This window comes from Pan paniscus, chromosome 6, assembly GCF_029289425.2.
Source record: "Pan paniscus chromosome 6, NHGRI_mPanPan1-v2.0_pri, whole genome shotgun sequence".
In the NCBI taxonomy this organism is placed as follows: Eukaryota; Metazoa; Chordata; class Mammalia; order Primates; family Hominidae; genus Pan; species Pan paniscus.
Window position 1 is genome coordinate 75761397 of NC_073255.2, and position 24615 is coordinate 75786011.

Below are 24615 nucleotides of genomic sequence, written 5' to 3' on the forward strand. Positions count from 1 at the left end.
TCATCATGGAATGGAATGGAATGGAATCATCGAATGGATACGAATGGAATCATCACTGAATGGAATCAAATGGAATCTTCGAAAGGACTCGATTGAAATCATCATTGAATGCAGTCAAATGGAATCATCATCGAATGGAATCGAATGGAAGCATCATCAAATGGAATGGAATGGAATCATCCAATGGAGTAGAATTGAATCATCATTGAATGGAATCAAATAGAATCATCGAATGAAATCGAATGGAATCATCATCGAATGGAATCATCATCAAATGAAATTGAATGGAATCATCAAATGGCATCCAACAGAATCATCAATGAATGGAATCTATGGGAACAATTGAATGGAATCGAAAGTAATCATCAAACAGACTAGAGTGGAAGCATCATCGAATGGAATTGAATGGAATCATCGAATGGACTCGAATGGAATCATCGAATGGACTCAAATGGAATCATCTATGAATGGCATCGAATGGAATCTTTAAATGCACTCCAATGGAAGCATCATCGAATGGAATCGAATGCAATCATCAGCGAATGAAATCAAATAGAATCATCCAATGTAATAGAATTGAATAATCATTGAATGGAATTGAATAGAATCATCAACGAAGGGAATCGAATGAAGAAATCGAATGGAATACAATTTAAACATCATCGAATTGAACCCAATGGAATCATTAAATGGACTCGAATGGAATCATCAAATGGACTTGAATGGAATCATCATCAAATGTAATAGAATGGAATCATCGAATGCAATCGAATGGAATCATCATTGAATGAAATCAAATGGAATCATCGAATGGACTCGAATGGAATCATCATCAAATGGAATCGAATGGACTTGAATGGAATCATCATCGAATGGAATTGAAAGGAATCATCAAATGGACTTCAATGGAATCATTGAATGGACTCGAAGGGAATCATCATCAGATGGAATCAAATGGAATCATCGAATGGACATGCATGGAATCATCATTGAATGGAATCAAATGGAATCATCGAATCTGATCAAATGGAATCATCATCAAATGGAATCAAATGGAATCATTGAATGGAATCGAATGGAACCGTCATCAAATGGAATCCAATGGAATCATAATCGAATGGAATCTAATGGAATCATCATCTAATGGAATCTAATGGAATCATCAACGAAAGGAACCGAATGGAGAAATCGAATGGAATCCGTTGAAATTACCATCGAAAGGAACCGAATGCAGTCGTCATCAAATGGAATCCAATGTAACCATCATCGAATAGAATCGAATGGAATCATCATCAAATGGAATCAAAGGAATCATCATGGAATAGAATCGAATGGAATCATCGAATGGAATGGAATGCAATCATCAACAAAAGGAATCAAAGGGAATCATCGAATCGAATGGAGCAGAATCATTGAATGGAATCAAATGAAATCATCATCAAATGGACTCAAATTGAACTATCAGCGAAGGGAATAGAATGGAATCAATGAATGGACTCGAATGGAATCATCATCAAATGGAATCGGATGGAATCAATGAAGGGACTCGAATGGAATCTTCGAATGGATTCAAGTGGAATCATCATCGAATGGAAGCGAATGTAATAGTAGAATGGACTCGAATGGAATCATCATCGAATGGAATCAAATGGAATCACTGAATGGAGTCGAATGGAGTCATCATCAAGTGAAATCAAAGGGAATCATTGAATGCACTCCAACGGAATCATCATCGAATGGAATCATCGAATGGACTTGAAAGGAATCATCATCGAATGATATTGAGTGGAATCACCGATGGACACGAATGGAATCATCATCGAATGGAATCAAATGGAATCATCGAATTCACTCGAATGGAATCATCGTGGAATGGAATTGAAAGCAATTATCGTATGGATTCTAATGGAATTATCAAACGGGATCAAATGGAATCATCGAATGGACTCGAATGGAATCATCATCGAATGGACTCTAACGGAATGATCGAATGGACTCTAATGGAATCATTGAATGGAAACGAAAGGAATCTTCAATTGGACTCAAGTGGAATTATTGAATGGGCTCGAATGGAAACATCAAATGGACTTGAATGGAATCATTTTCGAATGGAATCAAATGGAATCATCAAATGGAAATGATCGGAATCATCATCGCATGGAATCAAATTGAATCATCGAATGGAATTGAATGCAGTCATCAACGAATGGAATCCAATGGGATCATCATCTATACAATAGAATGGAATCATCAAAAGGATTCAAATGGAATCATTGAATGGAATCCAATGGAATCATCATTGAATGGAATCAAATGGAATCATTATTGAATAGAATTGAAAGGAAATATTGAATGGAATCATCATCAAATGGAGGCCAATGGAATCATCGAATTGACTCAAATGAAATCATCATTGAGTGGAATCAAATGGAATCATCGAATGGAATCAAATGGAATCATCATCGAATGGAATCTAATGGTATCATTGAATGCACTCTAATGGAATCATCAATGAATGGAATCGAATGGTATCATTGAATGGAATTGAACGGAGTCAACTTCGTGTGGAATCCAAAGGAATCACCAAATGGACTCTAATGGAATAATCATCGAATGGAATCAAGTGGAATCATAGAATGGAATCGAATGTAATCATCAATGAATGGGATCAAATGGAATCATCGAATGGACTCGAATGAAGTCATCATCAAATGGATCCAAATGGAACCATCAAACATACTTGAATAGAATCATCATCGAATGGAAAAGAATGGAATCATCAAATGGACACGAATGGAAACATCGTCGAATTGAATCATACAGCATCATCAAAAGGAATCAAATGGAATCATCATCAAATGGAATCGAGTGGAATCATCAAAAGGAATCGAATGGAATCACCAAAGAATTGAATCGAATGGTATCATGGAATGGAATTGAAATGAATCATCTGCAAGTTAAATCTAAAGGAATCACCGAATGGACTCCAATGGAATAATCATGGAATTGGATCCAGTGGAATCATCGAATGTACTTGAATGGAATCATCGAATGGACCCGAATGGAATCATCATCGTATGGAATCGTACGGAATCATCGAATGGAATTGAATGGAATCACCATCGAATGGAATCAAAAGGAATCATTGAATAGACTCGAATGGAATCATCATCAAAAGGAATAGAATGGAATCATCATCAAGTTGAATCTAATGGAATCAACATGGAATGGAATCGAATGGAATCATTGAATAGACTTGAATGGAATCATCCTCGAAGGGAATCGAATGGAATCATCAAATGGACTCGAATGGAATCATCATTGAATAAAACCGAATGGAATCATCGAATGCAACAGAATGGAATCACTGAATGGATTCGAATGGAATCATCATCGAATGGAATTGAATGGAATCATTGAAGGCACTCAAAAGGAATCATCGAATGGACTCAAAAGGAATCATCATCAAGTGGAATCAAATGGAATCATCGAACGGACTCGAAAGGAATATTTGAATGGACTCGAATGGAATCATCATCAAATGGAACCTAATGAATCATCGAATGGACTCGAATGAAGCCCTCATTGAGTGTAATCACAGGGAATAACTGAATGGACTCGAATGGAAACGTCGTATGGCCTCAAATTGAATCATCATTAAATGGAATCGAATGGCATTATTGAATGGACTCGAATGGAATCATTGAATGGACATGAAAGCAATTATCATCGAGTGGAATCGAATGAAATCATCGAATGGACTCGAATGCAATCATCGAATGGCCTCAAATGAAATCATCATCGAACAGAATTGAATGGAGTCATCACATGAACTCAAATGGAATCATCATTGAATGGAATGGAATGGAATCATTGAATGGAATCGAATGGAATCATCATCAAATTGAATTGAAAGGAATAATTGGATGGACTCGAATGGAATCATCGAATGGACTCAAATAGAATCATCATTGAGTGGAATAGAATAGAATCATCGAAAGGACTCGAATGGAATCATCATCGAATGGAATCAAATGAAATCATCATCAGATGGAATAGAATGGAATCATCATTGAATGGAATGGAATGGAATCATTGAAGGGAATGAGATGGAATCATCACCGAATGGAATAAAACAGAAGCATCGAATGAAATCAAATGGAATCATCATCGAACAGACTCGAATGGAATCATTATCAAATGGAGTCGAATGGAATCATCATCTAATGGAATCAAAAGGAACCATCATCGAATGGAATCAAATGGAAACATCATCGAATTGAATCAAATGGAATCATCATGGAATTGAATCGAATGGCTCATCATCAAATGGAATCAAATGGAATCATCATCAAATGGAATCTTCGAATGGAATCGAATGGAATCATCATTGAATGAAACCGAATGGAGCCATCAAATTCAACAGAATGGAATCAATGAATGGATTCGAATGGAATCATCATTGAATGGAATTGAATGGAATCATTGAAGGCACTCAAAAGGAATCATCGAATGGACTCGAAAGGAATCATCATCAAGTGGAATCAAATGGAATCATTGAACAGACTTGAAAGGAATCTTTGAATGGACTCGAATGGAATCATCATCAAATGGAACCTAATGGAATCATCGAATGGGCTCGAATGGAGTCCTCATCAATTGTAATCACAGGGAATAACTGAATGGACTTGAATGGAAATGTCGAATGGCCTCAAATTGAATCATCATTAAATGGAATCAAATGGAATTATCGAATGGATTCGAATGGAATCATCGAATGGACTCAAAAAGCAATCATCATCGAGTGGAATTGAATGAAATCATCGAATGGACTCGAATGCAATCATCGAATGGCCTCGAATGAAATCATCATCGAATAGAATCAAATGGAATCATCACATGCACTCGAATGGAATCATCATCGAATGGAATGGAATGGAATCATCAAATGGAATCGAATGGAATCATCATCAAATGGAATTGAAAGGAATAATTGAATGGACTCGAATGGAATCATCGAATGGACTCAAATAGAATCATCATAGAGTGGAATCGAATAGAATCTTCGAATGGACTCGAATGGAATCATCATCGAATGGAATCAAATGAAATCATCATCAGATGGAATAGAATGGAATCATCATTGAATGGAAATGAATGGAATCATTGAAGGGAATGAGATGGAATCATCATCGAATGGAATCAAATAGAAGCATTGAATGAAATCGAATGGAATCATCATTGAACGGCCTCAAATGGAATCATCATTAAATGGAGTCAAATGGAATCATCGTCTAATAGAATCAGAAGGAACCATCATCAAATGGAATCGAATGCAAGCACCATAGAATTGAATCAAATGGAATCATCATGGAATTGAATCGAATGGCTCATCATCAAATGGAATCGAATGGAATCATCATCGAATGGAATATTCGAATGGAATCGAATGGAATCATCATTGAATGGAATCAAATGGAACCATAGAATGAAATCGAATGGAAACATCATCAAATGTAATCTAATGTAATCATCAACAAAGGAAATCAAAAGGATTCATCACTGAATGGAATTGAATGGAATCATCAAAAGGAATCGAATCAAATCATAAAATGGACTCAAACGGAATCATTATAGAATGAAATCAAATAGATTCTTCAGATGGACTCGAATGGAATAATCATCGAATGGAATCGATTGGAATCAGCGAATGCACTCAAATGGAATCGTCATCAAATGGAACTGAATGGAATCATTGAATGGACTCGAATGGAATCATCATCAAATGGAATCCACTGGAATCATAGAATGGAATGGAATGGAATTATCATATGGAATAGAATGGAATCATCTTTGAATGAAATCAAATGGAATCATCGAATGGAATCCTATGCAATTATCATCGAATGGAATCGAATAGAATCATTGAATGGAAATGAATGGAATCACCATTGAATAGACTTGCATGGAATCATCATCAAATGGAATCGAATGGAATCATCGAATGGATTCGAAAAGAATCATCATCAAATGGAATCCATTGGAATTATTGAATGGAATTGAATGGAATTATTGGATGGAATCGAATGGAATAATCTTTGAATGGAATCGAATGGAATCATCTTTGAATGGAATCAAATGCAATCATCATCGAATGGAATCGAACAGAATCATCAAATGGAATCACCATTGAATGGACTCGAATGGAATCATAATTGAATAAAATCGGAAGGAATCATTGAATGGAATGGAATGGAATCATCATCAAATTGTATCAAATGGAATCATCACATGTAATTGAATGGAATCATCATGGAATGTAATCAAATGGAATAATCAAATGGAATCGAATGGAAACATCATCGAATAGAATCAAATAGAATCATCGAATGGAATAGAATGGAATCAACATTGAATGGAATTGAATGGAATCATAGAATGTTATGAAATGGAATCATCATCGAAAGGGATCGAATGGAATCATCATTGAATGGAATCGAATAGAACCATCGAATTGAATCGACTGGAATCAACATCGAATGGAATCAAGTGGAATCATAGAATGTTATCAAAGGGAAACATCATCGAATGGAATTGAATGGAATCATCATCAAATGGAATAGAAAGCAATCATTGAATGGACTCCAATAGAATCATCAAATGGACTTGAAGGGAATCATCATCAAATGGAGTAGATCAGAATCATCGAAAGGACACGAATGGAATCATCATTGAATGGAATAGAATGGAATCATCATTCAATGGAATTGAAAGGAATCATGTAATGGACGCGAATGGAATCAATATTGGATTGAATAAAATGCAATCATCATCGAATGGAATTGAATGGAATCTACTAATGGACACGAATAGAATAATCATTGAATGGAATCAAATGGAATCATCTAATGTATTCGAATGGAATCATCATCCAATGGAATAGAATGGAATCATCAAATTGATTCGAATGGAGTAATCATTGTATGGAATCAAGTGGAATCATCGAATGGACTTGAAAGTAATCATCGCAGAATGGAATCGAATGGAATCATGGAATGAACTCGAATGGAATCCTCATGGAGTGGAATCAAATGGAATCATCTAATGGACCCAAATGGAATCATCATCAAATGGAATCTAATGGAATCATTGAATGCACTCGAAAGGAATCATCATCGAATATAACCAAAAGCAATCATCAAAAGGATTAGAATAGAATCATTGAATGGCTCGAATGGAATCATCATCGAATGGAATCAAATGGAATCATCGACTGGACTCGAATGGAACTGTCATTGAATGGAATCTAATGTAATCATCCAATGGACTCGAATGGAATCATCATCGAATGGAATCAGAGGGAATCACTGAATGTACTCGAATGGAATCATCATCAAATGGAATCAAATGGAATCATTGAATGGACTCTGAAGGAATCATCATCGAATGAAATTGAGTGGAATCACCGAATGGACACGAATGGAATCATCATCAAATGGAATCAAATGGAATCATCGAATGGACTCTGAAGGAATCATCATCGAATGAAATTGAGTGGAATCACCGAATGGACACGAATGGAATCATCATTGAATGGAATAGAATGGAATCATCAAATGGACTCTGAAGGAATCATCATCGAATGGAATTGAAAGCAATCATCGATTGGATTCAAATGGAATTATCGAATGCACTCGAATGGAATCATCGAATGGATTCAAATGGAATCATCGAATGGACTCGAATGGAATCATCATCGAATGCACTCTAACAGAATGATCGAATGGACTCTAATGGAATCCTTGAATGGAAACAAATGGATTCATCTATTGGACTCCAATGGAATTATCAAATGGGCTCGAATGGAATCATCAAATGGACTCGAATGAAATCATTAACGAGTGGAATCGAATGGAACCATCTAATGGAATTGATCGGAATAATCATCGAATGGAATCTAATTGAATCATCAAATGTAATCGAATGCAAATATCATCAAATGGAAGCGAATGGAAACATCATCGAATAGAATCACATAGAATCATTGAATGGAATCAAATGGAATAATTGTCAAATGGAATAGAATGGAATCATTTAATGGAATTGAATGGAATAGCCAATGAATGGAATCGAATGGAATCATCATCAAATGGCATCGAATGGAATCATCAAATGGACTCGATTGGAATCATCATCAAATGGAATCATGTGAAATCATCGAATAAATTCAAAATAAATCATAATCTGATGGAATCGAAAGGAATCATCATCGAATGGAATCACATGGAATCATCATCGAATGGAATCACACGGAATCATTATAGAATGGAATTGAATGGAATCATCAGTTGGACTCGAATGGAATCATCAAATGGACTCATAGGGAAGCATCGAATGTACTCGAACCAAATCATTATCGAATGAAATCGAAAGGAATCATCAAAAGGACTCAAATCGAATCATCATATGGACTCGAATGGAATCATTATAGAATGGAATCGAATAGAGTCATCAGATGGACTTGAATGGAATCATCATTGAATGGAATCGATTGGAATCATTGAATGGAATTGAATGGAATCATTGAATGGACTCGAATGGAATCATGATCAAATGAATTCCATTGGAATCATCGGATGGAATCGAATGGAATTATCGAATGGAATTGAATGGAATCATCTTTGAATGGAATCATCGAATGGAATCAAATGCAATCATCATTGAATGGAATCGAATGGAATCATCGAATGGAATCGAATTTAATCACCATTGAATGGGCTCAAATGGAATCATCAAATAGAATCAGAAGGAAACATCAAATGGACTCAAATTGAATCATCAAATAGAATCAGAAGGAAACATCAAATGGACTCAAATGAAATCATCATCAAATAGAATCGAATGGAATCATGGAAAGGAATCTAATGGAATCATCATCAAATGTAATTAAATGGAATCTTTGGAAGGAATCGAATGGAATCATCATCGAATGGAATTGAATAGAATCAGCAAATGAAATCGAATGGAATCAACATTGAATTGAATCAAATGGAATCACAGAATAGTGTCGAATGGAATCATCATTGAATGGAATCGAATGGAATCATTATCAAATGTAATTGAAGGCAATCATTGAATGGAGTCAAATAGAAACATCAAATGGACATCAATAAAATCATCATTGAATGGAGTAGAATGGAATAATCGAATGGACATGAATGGAATCATCATCGAATGGAACTTCTAATGGACACGAATGGAATCATCATCAAATGGAATAGAATGGAATAATCATCGAATGGAATCAAATGTAATAATCTAATGGACCCGAATGGAAACATCATTGAATGGAATAGAATGGAATCATCATCAAACGGAATCCAATGGAATCATCAAATGGATCTGAATGGAATCATCATCAAATTGAAAAAATTTAGTCACCATTGAATGGAATCAAATGGAATCATCATCATATGGAATCGAGTGGAATCATCGAATGGACTCGAATGTAATCAATGGAGAATGGAATCGAATGAAATCATCAAATGAACTCGAATGGAATCATCATCGAATGGAATCGAATGGAATCATCTAATGGACCCAGATGGAATCATCATCTAATGGAATCAAATGGAATCATCGAATGGAATCAAATGGAATCATCATCAAATGGAATCAAATGGTATAATCGAATGCACATGAATGGAATCATTAAGGTATGGTATTGAATGGTACCATCAAATGGAATCGATTGGAATCATTATCAAATGAAATCAAATGGAATCATCAAATTACTCGAATGAAATCATCATTGAATAGAATTGAATGGAATCATCGAATGGACTTGAATGCAATCGAATGGAATGATCGAATAGAATCTAATGTAATCATCATTATTGAAATCACATTGAATTATCGAATGGGCTCGAATGGAATCATCATCAAATGGAATTGAATGGAATCATCATCGAATGGACATGAATGGAATCACTATCAAATGGAATCTAATGGAATCATCAAAAGGAATAGAAAGGAATCATCTTCGAATGGAAAAAAATAGAATCATCGAATGAAATCAAATGGAATAATCATCAAATAGAATCGAATGGAATCATCATCAAATGGAATCGAATAGAATCATCATCAAATGGAATGGAACGGAATCATGGAATGGACTCGAAAGGAATCATCATCAAATGGAATTGAATGGAATATTCAAATGGACTCGAATGAATGATCATCGAATGGAGTCGAATGGAATCATCAAATGAAACCTAATGAAATCTTCATCAAATGGAACCGAATGGAATCATCATCAAATGGAACTGAATGGAGTAATCATCAAATGGAATCGAATGGACTCATGAACGAATGGAATCGAATGGAATCATCATCGAATGGAATCAAATGGAATCATCATCGAATGGAACCGAATGGTATCACTGAATTAAATCGAATGGAATGATCATGGAATGGAATCGAAGGGAATCATCCAAAGGCATGAAATGGAATCATTGAATGGCATGAAATGGAATCATCGAAGGGAATTGAATGGAATCATCATATGGATTTGGATGGAATAATCATCGAATGGAATTGAATGGAATCATGGAAAGACCTTAATGAAATCATCATTAAATGGAATCCAATGGAATCATCGAATGAACACGAATTGTATAATGATTTAATGGAATCGAATGGAATCATGGAATGGCATCAAATGGAATCATCATTGAATGGAATCTAATGGAATCAACGAATGGACTTGAATGGAATCATCATTAAATCGAATCAAATGAAATCATCATCCAGTGGAATCGAATAGAATCATCATTGAATGGAATCATGATCGAATGTAATCAAATGGAATCACCAGATTGAATCAAAAGGAATGATCATCAAAGAGAATCAAAGGGAATCATCAAATGGGAACGAAGGGAATCATCGAATGGAATCGAGTGGAATCATCAAATGGATTCGAATGGAATCATCATCGAATGGACTCGAATGGAATCACTGAATGGACTCCAATGGAATCATCATCAAATGGGATCAAACGGAATCATCAAATGGAGATGAATGGAATCATCATTGAATGGAATCAAATGGAATCATCAAATGGCATAGAATGGAATAATAATCACATGGAATCAAATGGAATAATCGAATGTACTCGAATGGAATCATTGAATGGACACGAGCGGAATCATCATTGAATGGAATCGAATAGAATTATCAAATGGACTCGAATGGAATCCTCATCGAATGGAATCAAATGGAATCACTGAATGGAGTTGAATGGAATCAACATGGAATGGAATTGAATGCAGTCATCGAATGGAGTTGAATGGAATCATCATTGAATGTAATCGAATGGAATCATCGAATTGCATAGAGTGGAATCATCATTGAATGAAGTCGAATGGAATCATCAGTTGGACACGAATGGAATCATCATCACATGGAATCAAATGGAATCTTTGATTGGACTAGAATGGTATCATCATCAAATGCAATCAAATGGAATCATCATCGAATGGAATCTAATTGAATCATCATCGAATGGAATCACATGGAATCATCAAATGGAATATAAATGAATAATCATCGAAAGGAATCGAATAGAGTCATCAAATGAAATCGAATGGAATCATAATCGAATGGAATCAAATTGAATCATCATCGAATGCAATTGAATGGAATCATCATCGAATGGAATCGAATGGAATCATCAAGGAATGTAATTCAAAGGAATCATCATCAAATAGAACCAAATAGAATCATCAAATGGACTCCAATGGAATTATCAAATGGACTCCAATGGAATCATCATCGAACGGAATCGAATGGAATCATCAACTGGAATTGAATGGAATCGCCATTGAAAGGAATCGTATGGAATAATCATCGAATGGAATTGAGAGGAATCATCGAATGCACTTGAATGGAAACATCATCAAATGGAATCAAATGAAATCATCAAATGGACTCTAATGGAATCATCACCAAATGGAATAGAATGGAATCATTGAATGGACTCGAATGGAATCATCATCAAATGGAACCAAATGAAATCATGAGCAAATGTAATCAAATGGAATCATCATCAAATGTCATCAAGTGGAATCATCAAATGGACTCGAGTGGAATCATCGAATGCACTTTAATGGAATCATCCTTGAATGGAATCGAATATTATCATCATCGAAAGGAATCAAATGGAATCATCATTGAGTGGACCCAAATTTAATCAGCATCAAATGGAATGGAATAAAATCATTTAAAGGACTTGAATGGAATCATAATCGAATGGAATCAAATGGAATCATCTAATGGACGTGAATGGAATCATCATCAAATGGACTCTAATGGAATCATCCTCGAATGGAATCGAATGGAACTGAATAGAATCATCATTGAATGGAATCTAATGGAATCATCATCAAATGGATTCGAAAGGAATCATCATCGAATGGAATTGAATGGAACCATCAACGACTGAAATCGAATAAAATCATTCAATGGAATTGAATGGAATCAATGAATGCAAGCAAACGGACTCATCTTCGAATGGAATCGGATGGAATCATTGTATGGAATTGAAAGAAATCATCATCGAATGGAATAGAATGGAATCGTTGAATGGAATTGTATGGAATCACCATTGAATGGAATCAAATGGAATCATCATTGAATGGAATTGAATGGAATCATCGAATGGGCTCAAATTGAATCATCATTGAATAGAATCCCATGGAATCATTGAAAAATGTCGAATGGAATAATCATCAAATGGAATAAAATGGAATCATTGAATGGACTCGAATGGATCATCATTGAATGGAATCGAAAGGAATCATTGAATGGACCCGATTGGAATTATCATCGAATGGAATTGAATGGAATCAAAAGGAATCAATGAATGGACCCAATTGGAATCATCATCGAATGGAATTGAATGGAATCATCATGGAATGGAATCGAATTGAATCATCATCGAATTGAATTGAAAGGAATCCTCATTGAATGGAATTGATTGGAATCATCATTGAATGGAATCCTCTTCACTGGAATCAAATTGAATCATCATCAAATTGAATAGAATGGAATCATCATCGAATGGAATCAAAAGGAATCATCATCTAATGGAATTGAATGAAGTAATCATTGAATGGCCTCGAATGGCATCATCATTGAGTGGAATCAAATGGAATCATCCAATGGAATTGAATGGCATCATCAACGAGTGGAATCCAATGGAATCATCAAATGAAATTGAATGGAATCCTCATCGAATGGATTCGAAGGGAATCACGAATGGAAATGAGTGGAATCACCATTGAATGGAATGGAATGGAATCATCATCGAATGGAAACAAATGGAATCATCAAATGGATTCAAGTGTTATCATCATTGAATGGAATTGAGTGGAATCATCATCAAGTGGACTCGAGTGGAATCATCATCAAATCGAACTGAATGGAATCATCGAATGGACTGGACCGGAGTCATCATAGAATGGAATCAAAGGGAATCATTGAATGGACTCCAATGGAATCATCATCGAATGGACAGTAAGGGAATCATCATCGAATGGATTCTAATGGAATCATCATCGAATGGAATCGAAAGGAATCATCATTGAATGGACTGTAAGGGAATCATCATCGAATGGATTCTAATGGAATCATCATCGAATGGATTCTAATGGAATCATCATCAAATAGAATCAAATGGAATCGTCATCAAATGCAATCAAATGAAATCATCATTGAATTGAATCGAATGGAATCATCGAATGGAATTGAATGAAGTCACCATTGAATGGAATCGAATGGAATCATCATTGAATGGAATTGAATGGAATCATTGAAAGGACTCAAATGGAATCATGTTCGAATGGAATTGAGTGGAATCATCGAGCGAACTTGAATGGAAACATCGTCAAATGGAATCAAATGGAATCATGGAATGGACTCGAATGGAATCATCATCAAAAGGAATCAAATGGAATCATTGAACTGACTTGAATGGAATCAACATCGAATGGAATCGAATGCAATCATCATATGGACTCGAATGGAATCATCATTGAATGGACTCGAATGGAATCTTCATTGAATGGAATCAAACGGAATCATCATCAAATGCAATCAAATGGAATCATCATTGAATGGAAACAAAGTGACTCATCATCGAACATAATCAAATGGAATAATCATCAAATGGAATGGAATGGAATCATCCAGTGGAATCAAATGGAATCAACATCGAAAGGAATAAAAAATATCATCGAAAGTAATTGAATAGAATCATCATCGAATGGAATCCTCATCGAATGGAAACTAATAGAATCATCATCAAATGGAATTGAATGGAATGGGATCTAAAGGACTCATCATCGAATGGAATTGAATGGAGTAATCATCTAATGGAATTGAATGGAATCATGGAATGGACTCGAATGTAATCATGATCTAATGGAATAGAATGGAATAAGGGAATGGACTTGAATGGAATCATCATCGAATGGAATTGAATGGAATTATCAAATGGAATCGAATGAAATCATCAAATGGATTTGAATGGAATCATCAAATGGAATCGATTGGAATTATCGAATGGAATTGCATGGAATCATCGAATGGAATCGAATGGAATTATCGAATGGAATTGAATGAAATCATCGAATGGAATTGAATGAAATCATCAGATGGAATCGAATGGAATAACCATCGAATGGAATCGAATTGAATCACCATCGAATGGAATTGAATAGAATCATCACCAAATGGAATCGAATGGAATCATGGAATGAACTCGAATGGAATCATCCTCGAATGGACTCGAATGGAATCAACACCGAATGGAATCGAATGAATTCATTGAAAGGACTAAAATGGAATTCTCATCGAATGCAATAGAAGGGAATCATTGAATGGAATTGAATTGAATCATCAAATGGAATCGAATGGAATCATCAAACGGACTCCAATGGAATCCTCATTAAATGGAATCAAATGGAATCATAGAATAGTATGGAATCCCATCCTCATCAAATGAAATCAAATGGAATCATCATTAAATGCAGTCCAATGGAATCATCAACGAATGGAATCAAATGGAATCATTGAATGTGATCGAATGGAATTATCATCGAATGGAATTTAAGGGAATCATCAAAAGGAATCGAATTGAATCATCAAATGGAATCGAATGGACACTTCCAGTGGGGTCGACTGGAATTATCATAGAATGGAATCGAATGGAATCATTGAATGGACTCGAATAGAAACATCATCAAATGAAATCGAATTTAATCATTGAAAGGAATCAAATGGAATCATCATCTAATGGAATCATCTAAAGGACTGGAATGGAATCATCTTTGAATGGAATCAAATGGATCATTGAATGGACTTGAATAGAAGCATCATCAAATGGAATCGAACGGAATCATCAAATAAAATCTAATGGAATCTTCATCGAATGGACTCAAATGGAATAATCACGGAATGGAATCAAAAGGAATCATCCTCAAATGGACTCGAATGAAATCATCGAATGGACTCGAATGGAATCATCGAATGGAATTGAATGGAATCTTCTAATGGCCCTGAAAGGAATCATCATCAAATGGAATCAAATGGAATCATTGAACACACTTGAATGGAATCGTGATCGAGTGGAATCAAATGGAATCATCGAATGGAATCGAATGGAATCATTGAACGCATTCGAATGGAATCATGATCGAATGGAATCAAATGGAATCATCGAATGGAATTGAATGGAATCATAATAAAATGAAAACGAATGGAATCATTGAATGACATCGAATGGAATCATCATCAAATGGAATCAAATGGAATCATCGAATAGACTCGAATACAATCATCAGTGAATGGAATTGAATGGAATCATTGAATGGGCTCGAATGGAATCATCATCGAATGGAATCGAATAGGATCATCGAATGAAATCGAATGGAATCATCTTCAAATGGAATCGAATGGAATCATCATCGAATGGAATCATCATCGAATGGAATGAAATGGAATCATCATCGAATGGTATCGAATGGAATCATCAACTAATGGAATAGAAAGGAATCATCGAATGGAATCAAATGGAATCATCATCAAATGGAATCAAATGGAATCGTGATCAAATGGAACCTAATGGAGTCATCATCAAATGGAATTCAAAGGAATCATCATTGAATGGAATCAAAAGGAATCATCATTGAATGGAATCAAATGGAATCATCACAGAATGGAATCAAAAGGAATCATCATCAAATGGAATTGAATGGAATCATCATCGAATGGAATCGAATTTTATTATCAAATGGACTCGAGTGGATTCATCATTGAGTGGAATGGAATAGAATCATCATTGAATGGACTCCAGTGGAATAATCATCGCATGGAATTGAATGGAATCATCATCAAAAGGATTTGAATTTAACCATCGAATGGAATCAAATGGAATCATTATGGAATGGAATCAAAAGGAATCATCATTGAATGCAATCAAATGGAATTATCATCGAATGTAATCAAAAGGAATTGTCATCGAATGGAATTGAATGGAATCACCATCAAATGGAATCAATTAGAATCATGGAATGTACCCGAATGGAACCATCATCTAATGGAATCGAATGGAATCATCGAGTGGACACAAATGGAATCATCATCGAGTGGAATCGAAATGAATCATCAAATGGAATCAAAGGGAATGATCGTTGAATGAAATTGAATGGAATCTCCATCTAATGGCATCGAATGGAATCATCATCAAATGGAATCAAATGCAATCATCGAATGAACTCAAATGGAATCATCATCGAATGGACACAGATGGTATCATCATCGAATGGAATCGAATGGAATCATCATCACATGGAATTGAATGGAATCATCAGCAAGTGGAATCGAATGGAATAATCAAATGGCCTCGAATGGAATCATCATTGAATGGAATCGAATGGAATCATCATCAAATGGAATCGAATGGTATTGTAATCTAATGGAATGGAAGGGAATCATCATCAAATGGAATTGAATAGAATCATCATCAAATCGAATCATCATCAAAAGGAATCGAATGGAATCATCATCAAATGGAATTGAATGGAATAATCATCAAAAGGAACTGCAGGGAATCTTCACCGGATGGAATTTAATGGCATCATCATCTAATGGCATCGAATGGAATCATGGAAAGGACTAGAATGGAATCATCATTCAATGGAATTGAAGGGAATCATTGAAAAGAGTTGAATGGAATCATCATCGAATGGAATTGAATGGAATCATCATCTTATGGAATCAAATGGAATCATCGAATTGACTTGAATGGAATCAACGTAGAATGGAATCGAATGCAATCATCATATGGACTCAAATGGAATCATCATCGATTGGAATCGAATGGAATCATTGAATGGACTCGAATGGAATCATCATCGAATGGACTCTAATGGAATCATCATCGAATGGACTCGAATGGAATCATCATTGAATGGAATCAAACGGAATCATCATCAAATGCAATCGAATGGAATCATCATCAAATGGAATCAAAATGACTCATCATTGAACAGAATCAAATGGAATAATCATCGAATGGAATGGAATGGAATCATCCAGTGGAATCGAATGGAATCAACATTGAAAGGAATAAAAAAATCATCGAAAGTAATTGAATAGAATCAATATCAAATGGAATACTCATCGAATTGAAACTAATAGAATCATCATCAAATGGAATCGAATGGAATCATCATGCAATGGGATCTAAAGGAATAATCATCGAATGGAATTGAATGGAGTAATCATCTAATGGAATTGAATGGAATCATGGAATGGACTCGAATGTAATCATCATCTAAAGGAATAGAATGGAATAAGTGAATGGACTCAAATGGAATCATCATCGAATGGAATTATCGAATGGAATCGAAAGAAATCATCAAATGGTATTGAATGGAATCACCAAATGGAATTGAATGGAATAACCATCAAATGGAATCGAATTGAATCACCATCGAATGGAATCAAGTAGAATCATCACTGAATGGAATCGAATGAAATCATGGAATGAACTCGAATGGAATCATCCTCGAATGGACTCGAATGGAATCAACACCGAATGGAATTGAATGAATTCATTGAATGGACTCAAATGGAGTTCTCATTGAATGGAATATAAGTGAATCATCGAATGGAATTGAATTGAATCATCAAATGGAATCGAATGGAATCATCAAACGGATTCCAATGGAATCCTTATCAAATGGAATCAAATGGAATCATAGAATAATATGGAATGCCATCATCATCAAATGAAATCAAAAGGAATCATCATCGAATGCAGTCCAATGGAATCATCAATGAATGGAATTGAATGGAATCATCGAATGGGATCCAATGGAATTATCATCAAATGGAATTGAAGGGAATTATCAAAAGGAATCAAATTTAATCATCAAATGGAATCGAATGGAAACATCAAATGGATTCGAATGGAATCATCATCGAATGAAATCGAATGGCCACTTCCAGTGGGCTCGAATGGAATTATCATAGAATGGAATCAAATGGAATCATCGAATGGACTCGAACAGAAACATCATTGAATGAAATCGAATTTAATCATTGAAAGGAATCAAATGGAAACATCATCTAATGGAATCATCTAAAGGACTGGAATGGAATCATCTTCGAATGGAATCGAATGGAATCATTGAATGGACTTGAATAGAAGCATCATCAAATGGAATCGAACAGAATCATCAAATAAAATCGTATGGAATATTCTTCGAATGGACTCAAATGGAATAATCATGGAATGGAATCAAAAGGAATCATCCTCGAATGGACTTGAATGAAATCATCGAATGGACTCGAATGGAATCATCGAATGGAAATGAATGGAATCATTGAATGGCCCCAAATGGAATCGTCATCAAATGGAATTGAGTGGAATCATTGAATGGACTCGAATGGAATCATGATTGAATGGAATCAAATGGAATCATCTAATGGAATTGACTGGAATCATAATCAAATGAAAACGAATGGAATCATTGAATGACAACGAATGGAATCATCATCGAATGGAATCAAATGGAATCATTGAATAGACTAGAATGCAATCATCAGCGAATGGAATTGAATGGAAACATTGAATGGGCTTGAATGGAATCATCATCGGATGGAATCGAATGAAATCATCATCGAATGTAATCGAATAGAATCATTGAATGGAATCAAATAGGATCATTGAATGAAATCGAATGGAATCATCTTCGAATGGAATCAAGTGGAATCATCATCTAATTGAATCATCATCGAATGGAATCAAGTGGAATCATCATCGAATGGTATCGAATGGAATCGAATGGAATCATCAAATGGAATCATCATCAAATGGAACTGAATGGAATCATCATCAAATGGAACCTAATGGAGTCATCATCGAATGGAATCAAAAGGAATCATCATCGAATGGAATCATCATCAAATGTACACTAATGGAATCATCATCGAATGGAATCAAATGGAATCTTCAAATGTTCTCGAATGGAATCAACATTGACTGGAATCGAATGGAATAATCGAATAGAAACGTCATTGAATGAAATCGAATGGAATCATTGAAAGGAATCCAATGGAATCCTCATCGAAAAGAATCATCGAATGGAATGGAATGGAATCATCATAGAAGGTAATCGAATGGAATCATGAAATCGAGTGGAATCATCATCGAATGGAATCGAATTGAATCATTGAATGAAATCAAAAGGAATCATCATCAAATAGAATTGAATAGAATCATCAAATGGAATCAAATGGAATCATCATCGAATGGTATTGAATGGAATCATAGAATGGTTTTGAATGGAATCATCATCAAATGGAATCAAATGGAATCACCATCGAGTGGAATCAAAAGCAATCATCAAATGGATTTGAATAGAATCATTGAATGGACACGAATGGAATCATCATTGAATGGAATCTGATCAAATCAACACATGGAATCGAATGGAATCATAATCAAAATGAATCAAATGGAATCATCTAATGGACTGGAATGAAATCCTCATTGAATGGAATTGAATGGAGTCATTGAATGGACTCGAATGGAATCATCATCGAATAGAATCAAATGGAATCATCCTCAAATGGACTCGAATGGAAGCATTAAATGGACACGAATGGAATCATTGAATGGAATCTTATGCAATTATTATCAATGGAATAGAATGGAATAATCACCAGATGGAATGGAATAGAATCATCAAATGAAATCAAATGGAATTATCATCAAGTGGAATCGAATGGAATTATCATCAAATGGAATCATCATCAAATGGAATCAAATGAAATCATCATCGAATGGAATAGAATGGAATCATCAGTGAATGGAATCGAATGGAATCATCAAATGGAATGGAATGGAATCATCATCCAATGGAACCGAATGGAATCATCATCAAGTGAAAGCTAATGGAATCATCATCGAATGGAATTACATGCAATCATCATCGAATGGAATCAATTGGAATCATCATCGAATAGAATCGAATGGAAGCATCATCTAATGGACTCGACTTGAATAATCAAATGTACACGAATGGAATCATTGAATGGACTGTCATTCAATCATCATCAATGGAATTGAATGGAAAAATCATCAAATGGAAAGGAAAGGAATCATCATCGAAGGGAATCAAATGGAATCATCAACAAATGGAATTGAATAGAATCATCAAATGAAATCGAATGGAATTATCATCGAAGGGAATCGAATGGAATCATCATCGAATGGAATCATCATCAAATGGAATCAAATGAAATAATCATCGAATGGAATCGAATGGAATCATCAACGAATTGAATCGAATGGAATCATCAAATTGACACTAATGCAATCATCGTCCAATGGAACTGAAAGGAATCATCATCAAATGAAACCTAATGGAATCACCATCGAATGGAATTGCATGGAATAATCATTGAATGGACTCAAATGGAATCGTCATCGAATGGAATGCAATGGAATCATCAACGATTGGAAATGAATGGAATCCTCAAATGGAATCGAATGGAATGACCATCTTATGGAATCAAAGGGAAACATCAAATGGAATCGAATGGAATCATCGAATGGAATCAAATTGAAACATAGAATGGACTCCAATGGAATCATCATCGAATGGAATTGGATGGAGTCATTGAATGGACTCGAATAGAAACATCATCGAATGAAATCGAACAGAATCATCGAAAGGAACTGAATGGAATCCTCATTGAATAGTATCATCGAATGGAATGGAATGGAATCATCATGGAATGGAAACGAATGGAATCATAGAATGGTATGGAAAGGAATCATAATCAAATGGAATAGAATGGAATCATCATTGAATGGAATCAAAAGCAAACATCGAATGCATTCGAACAGAATAATAACATGCACACGAATGGAACCATCATCCAATTTAATCGAATGGAATCCAATGGCAAAACCTGGAAGCATTCCCATAGAGCAGGTTTGAAACACTCTTTTTGTTGTATTTGGAAGTGAACATTTGGAGTGCGTTGAGGCCAATGGTGAAAAAGGAAATCTCTTCCCATAAAAAGAAGACAGAAGCATTCTCAGAAACTTGTTTGTGATGTGTGTACTCAAGTAACAGAGTTGAACTTTTTTCTTATAGAGCAGTTTGGAACACTCTTTTTGTAGAATCTGCAGGTGGATATTTGGGTAGCTTTGAGGATTTCGTTGGAAACGGAATATTTTCATATACAAGGTAGACAGAAGCATTCTCAGAAACTTCTTTGTGATGTTTGCATTCAAGTCACAGAGTTGAACATTCGCTTTCATAGAGCAGGTATGAAACACTCTTTTTATAGTATCTGGAAGTGGACGTTTTTAGCGCTTTGAGGCCTATGGTGAAAAAGGAAATCTGTTCCCATAAAAACTAAACAGAAGCATTCTCACAAACTTGTTTATGATGTGTGTATTCAACTACAGAATTGAACCTTTCTTTTGATAGAGCAGTTTTGAAACACTCTTTTTGTAGAATCTGCAAGTTGATATTTCGATAGCTTCGAGGATTTCGTTGGAAACGGGAATATCTTCATATAAAAAGTAGACAGAAGCATTCTGAGAAACTTCTTTGTGATGTTTGCATTCAAGTCACAGAGTTCAACATTCCCTTTCATAGAGCACGTTTGAAACACTCTTTTTGTAGTATCTGGAAGTGGACATTTGGAACGCTTTGAGGCCTATGGAGAAAAAGGAAATATCTTCCCATGAAAACTAGACAGAAGCATTCTCAGAAACTTGTTTGTGATCTGTGTACTCAACTAATAGAGTTGAACCTTTCTTTTGATAGAGCAGCTTTGAAACACGCTTTTTGTAGAATCTGGACCTGGATATTTTGAAATATTTGAGGATTTCATTGGAAACGGGATTATCTTCATATAAAAAGTAGACAGAAGTATTCTCAGGAATTTCTTTGTGATGTTTGCATTCACGTCACAGAGTTGAACATTTCCTTTCATAGAGCAGGTTTGAAATACTCCTTTAGTAGTATCTGGAAGTGGACATTTGGAGCACTTTGAGGCCTATGGTGAAAAACGAAATCTCTTCCCATAAAAACTAGACAGAAGCATTCTCAGAAACTTGTTTGTGATGTGTGTGCTCAACTAACAATTTGAACCTTTCTTTTGATAGAGCAGTTTTGAAACACTCTTTTTGTAGAATCTGCAAGTGGATATTTTGATAGCTTTGAGTATTTCATTTCAAAGGGAATATCCTCATATAAAAAGCAGACAGAAGCATTCACAGAAACAACATTGTGTTGTTTACATTCAAGTCACTGATTTGAACATTCTCTTTCATAAGGCAGGTTTGAAATACTCCTTTTGTAGTAACTGGAAGTGGACATTTTGAGTGCTTTGAGGCCTATGGTGAAAAAGGAAATATCTTCACATAAAAAGTAGACAGAAGCATTCTCAGAAACTACTTTGTAATGTGTGTACTCAACTCACAGAGTTGAACCTTTCTTTTGAAAAAGCAGTTTTGAAACACTCTTTTTGTAGAATCTGCAAGTTGATATTTGGATAGATTTGAGGATTTCGTTGCAAACGGGAATATCTTCACATAAAAACTACACAGAAGCATTCTCAGGAACTCCTTTATGATGTTTGCTTTCAACTCACAGAGTTGCACATTCCCTTTCATAGGGCAGATTTGAAACACTCTTTTTGTACTATCTGGAATTGGACATTTTGACCGTTTTGAGTCCTATGGTGAAAAAGGAAATATCTTCACATAAAAACTAGACAGAAGCATTCTCAGAAACTTCTTCGAGATGTGTGTACTCAACTCACAGAGTTGATCCTTTCTTTTGATACAGTGGTTTTGAAACTCTCTTTTTTTAGAACCTGCAAGTTGATATTTGGATAGCTTTGAGGCTTTCGTTGGAAACGGGAATATCTTCACATAAAAACTAGACAGAAGCATTCTCAGAAACGTCTTTGTGATGTTTGCATTCAACTCACAGAGTTGAACATTCCTTTTAATAGAGCAGTTTTGTAACACACTTCTTGAAGAATCTGTTGGTGGAAATTTTAGCTCTTTGAGGCCTCTGGTGAAAAAGAAATATGTTCCCATAAAAACTACACAGAAGAATTCTCAGAAACTTCTGTGTGATGTGTATACTCCACTCACAGAGTTGAACTTTTCCTTTGATGGAGCAGTTTTGAAACACTCTTTTTGTAGAGTCTGCAAGTGGATATTTGGATAGATTTGAGGATTTCATTGGAAACGGGACTATCTTCACATAAAAACTAGACAGAAGCATTCTCAGAAACTTCTTTGTGATGTTTGCATTCATCTGACAGGGTTGAACATTCCCTATCATAGAGCAGTTTTGAAACACTCTTTTTGTAGTATCTGGAAGTGGACATTTGGAGTGCTTTGAGGCCTATGGTGAAAAAGGAAATATCTTCACATAAAAGCTAAACAGAAGCATTCTCAGAAACTACTTTGTGATGTGTGTAACAACTCACAGAGGTGAACCTTTCTTTTGATACAGCAGTTTTGAAACATTCTTTTTGTAGAATCTGCAAGTGGATATTTGGATCGCCTTTAGGCTTTCATTGGAAATGGGAATATCTTCACATAAAAACTACACAGAATCATTCTCAGAACCTTCTTTGTGAGGCTTGCATTCAACTGACTGGTTTGAATATTGCTTATAATAGAGCAGTTTTGAAACACTCTTTTTGTAGAATCTGTAAGTGGAAACCTGGAGAGCTTTGAGACCTTTGTTGAAAAAGGAAATATCTTCCCATAAAAAATAGACAGAAGAATTCTCAGAAACTTCTTTGTGATGTGTGTACCCAACTCACAGGTTGAACTATTCCTTTGATAGAGCAGTTTTGAAACACTCTTTTTGTAGGGTCTGCAAGTGGATATTTGGATAGCTTTGAGGATTTCGTTGGAATCGGGAATGTCTTCACATAAAACCTAGACAGAAGCATTCTCAGAAACTTCTTTGTGATGTTTGGATTCAACTCACAGAGTTG